The sequence below is a fragment of the Myotis yumanensis genome, unplaced genomic scaffold, assembly GCF_028538775.1.
Source record: "Myotis yumanensis isolate MYYU_CA2020_CCGP unplaced genomic scaffold, mMyoYum1.0.hap1 SCAF_1, whole genome shotgun sequence".
NCBI classification, from domain to species: Eukaryota; Metazoa; Chordata; class Mammalia; order Chiroptera; family Vespertilionidae; genus Myotis; species Myotis yumanensis.
In genome coordinates, this window is record NW_027223752.1 from 191,230,440 (window position 1) to 191,234,597 (window position 4,158).

Below are 4,158 nucleotides of genomic sequence, written 5' to 3' on the forward strand. Positions count from 1 at the left end.
AGAGGACTTGCAGGATGAACTCTACTTCACCTGGGATCTGGCCATCAGTCTCCTGAGCCAAAAATTTGATTTTGTTCTCACACCGTAAGAGAAAAGCTCAAATTCATCAAGTTTACAGAGCCTGGTATATAAAACCAGAAAGTCAAATTATTTGTGTACAATGACATCTCAAACTATTATGCAGCTTGGATGTTGATGGGATAACCATCTTTTCTCCCTGGACACTGTGTTAAGGGGAAGTTAATCATCACAAAGTTGCTTGTATTGAACATTGAAATCTGAACAAGAGGCTGTGTTGACTGATCCACAACAGGTATAGACCTGCCAGAAGTACTTGAGTCCGTAAGCCAAGGCATTTTTCTTCTTATCTCAAACTAAATGGGAGCTGACTAGTTTCTGACCTTTGGGGTTTCATGTTCTTTCTTCTGTTCATAATAGGCCACAATTCAGGCCACTATATAATCCATTATATTTCTTATAATCCACAAAATACCACGTGCGGGCGCGCATGTACAGTGCGATTGAAACTTTGTGGCCCATGTGCAGAAGTCAGTATTTTGTGGAAGAGCCACACTCAAGGGGCCAAAGAGCCGCATGTGGCTCGCGAGCCGCAGTTTGCCGACCACTGGTCTAGTCCAAACTCTCTAGAAATATCCATATTTTTCTTCAATGACGTTTAGACTATAGTCAAATTCTCCCATCACACTTTGACAGGAAGATGGCTAATCACTGTCACTTTGAGTGTATAGATTATACTCACTGAAATTTCAGAGAGTTCATTAAGCAGTGTTTTGCGTTGCTTATTTTATTATTACTAAAATATGTTTTTATTGATTTCGGAAAGAGGAAGGGAGAGGGAAAGAGAGACAGAAACATTAATGATAAAAGAGAATCATTGATTGGCGACTCTTGCACAACCCCACTGGGGATCAAGCCCACAACCTGGGCATGTGCCCTGACCAGGAATTGAACCATGATCTCCTGGGTCATGGGCCAATGCTCAATCACTGAGCAACACCGGCCAGACTTGTTTTGTTTTTTAATGACAAAGGTTTGAAGACCCAACTTAGAATCCATTGATTTGTGTAAGTTTCTGGCACAGCTGCATCCAAGGGTACAGTGCCATCGACCCAGTTCTTTGAATCTGCTGTACTTCATGTTTGCATCATCTTCAAGTCGGCTCTTCCCGTGTGGTGGGTGGCCTCTAACAGCTCCGGGCACACATCCTCCCAGTTTCAAGTCTGGTTTAAAAAGAGCTCCTTTCCTTCTCCATAGTTCGATTAAAACTGCTACAGTGAAATCTCATTGGCCTGGCTTGGGTTATATGCCCATCACTGTACCGATCATGGTGTCCAGGGAGATAGAAGGCATGGATTGTCTAGACCAGCTGTGGGCAAACTACGGCCCGCGGGCCGGATCCAGCCCATTTGAAATGAATAAAATTAAAAAAAAACACACACAAAAAACCGTACCCTTTTATGTAATGATGTTTACTTTGAATTTATATTAGTTCACACAAACACTCCATCCATGCTTTTGTTCCGGCCCTCCGGTCCAGTTTAAGAACCCATTGTGGCCCTCGAGTCAAAAAGTTTACCCACCCCTGGGCTAGACCTTGGTTACGTTACCACTCCTGAGATCTGTTTCTTTGTGCATGGAGTGAGTGAGTGTTAAATAATGAAGCTGTGACCAGAAGAAGGTGGTTGGATTCCACTGATTTGTCCCAGCTCCAAGTTCTAGGGGGGTTATTTTCCTTTGTGTCATGTATGTCCAAAAAATAGGGAGTATGGCCTTGTCATCCAACAACTCAGTCCACAGGGAGAATAGACATGTGCACAAATGACCAGAAAGAATAAACAAACAAACAAGAGAAGTGTCATAGGAATAGTGTAGAGAGAAGAGGGGAATTTGTAAGTTTGGAGGAAACAGGAATTACTGTGGTTTGAGAAGATGAGGGAAGCCTGCATGGAAGAGGGGGCATTTGAGCTTTGAGGGTAGGTAGGGCTTTGGCAGGCAGAGGCAGAGGAGAGGGGCTGACGCTCAGGGAGGAAACTGCACAGTGGAAAGGAGACAGTAGGCACATCTTCCAGTGTCTCCCAGAATTACTTCCGATTGTGTGAAGTGCGTAGTACAGGTGTGTGCAATGTCAGATTGAATAAGGATATGTAAGCAGCTTATCCAGGAGCAGTGCCCACGGCAGAGGATAAAGGGGGAAGTCTCGGGAGTTCCATAGCTTCTGTCTTAGTATCGAAAAGTATAGTCTGGATGCTTTTTAAAATGCAGCTTTCTGTACTCAATCCCAGAATCAGAAACTCAGAGGGAGTAGGTCTGAGCCCAAGTGGGTTTCAGGACATGCTCCAAGCCCACATGCAGCTCTGCCCACTGTTATATTGGCAGAAATACCCGCCTCCAGTCACATTGTATTAAAAAGCCCACAGCCACTCCAGACCCCTAGGCCCTACCCTGCCTTACCTTATGGCTTCCGTTGGAACTGGGCTGATTAGGGCAGAGCTGGGATCCAGAAAGGGGGCAGGGTGAGGCCTCTCTTGACCTTAAGGTGGAAAGTGAGAGCCTTATCAGATCCCCGGGCTTGGCCAAGCGGCTGTTCCTGTTACTGCTGCTGATGGGTGTATGGGTACAGCTCAAGAAGAGAGGGTTTCAGATTTTGTTTGGAAAAACCCAGACTGCATGACGTCTGTCAGCACTTAATCTCCAAGGGCAGTGAGCACTAACAGGCAGGGGCTGCGATTCAGTGGCCTCCGGCCCTTTGTAGTGGTGGGTGGGTTTACACGCCAGGTAAACAAACACTTCCGTTTAGCACACGTTGCCAGGAGCTTACATTTTCTGCCTGCCCCTGCACGCTGCACTGAATGGCCTGGCCACTGCCAGGGGTGGGGAACCTGTTTCTGCCAAGAGCCATTTGGATATTTATAACAGCATTCGAGGGCCATACACAATTATCAACTTAAAAGTTAGCCTGCGATATTTGGTCAAATATTTAATTAACTCATTCTTAATGCCTAGGCAGGGCCAGACCAAATGATTTCAGGGGCCTTATCCGGCCCTAGGGCCCGCGTTCCCCACCCCTGTATGAAAGGCAGTTTCCTTCGAGGAAGAAGTTCAGGAGTTCACGGTCCTCCACAGCTGCCTCTGAGTTCAGGGTCCTTTGTACATGTCAGGAACTGTGTCTGCATTTTAGGGAAGGATGAGAGTGGGCTGGGCTGTTCATAGTATTTAAATGGAGACATTGGCTCACTGAAAACTTACAAAAGCTGTACTGGAAATGGAAGAAGTAAGCTAAAGGGCAGACAGGCCCAGGTGGGCCTGGTCATTTTCTTCTGTTTATTAAGGCAGCTGCCTCTTGCTAAAGATCTGGCAGGCAACCTGGGGATTGCTGGCCGCTGGCATTGGGAGGCCGGTCTCTCCACGCTCCCCGCCCGCTCAGGAGTGGGAGTGAAGGAGCAGAGCTGCCCGGGTCCCTTCCAGAGCAGGCTGCTCCCAGCCCAGGGTCCAGGGGAGTGGCCGAGAGTGTGCCTTCTGCACCCCGGCCTGTGCCTCCTCTGCACCCCTGTGCTGTGCGGCCCCAGGCTCCTGCCGCTTCTTAGCTCGGGGCTGCCAAATTCAGGCTTCAGCTCACAAGTACTTGAGTCCAGCAGCTCCTTAAATTCGTTGGCTCCACTCAGCCTGGGAGGCCAACGGTTCTCCTTCCCGTAACTGCACACTTCCTCCTCCCACTTCATTTTGTTCTCCATGTGCATTCCCTTTGGAGGAGAAATGCGATTCCGATCCCTCCTGTGCGACTCCAAGCGAGCGCAGCGATGCCTTCTTGCTTCCAGCTTCCTGGCGCTGCTGACGCGACCTTTGGAATTCCCTGGCGCCCCGCCAGACACCCCGCTCTTCCCAGCATCTGTTTAAACACCGCACTTCCGGAGGCAATGCCCTTTGCCTTTCTAATCTTTTTGTCTTTTGGCTCCAAGTTCCAAAGGGGATTTTGCTGCCTGCCAGGTCAGTGCCAGTGCTCGGTGGCTAGAAGGAAAGCCTTACTCATACATTCTCTGGGCGGATGGAGTTGCCAGTGTTAAAGGTTGGCATTTGGGGAAAATGTCAAGGCTTCTCTTCACATGTTGGGAAGGGCACAGCCTGTAGCCTGGCACTTGA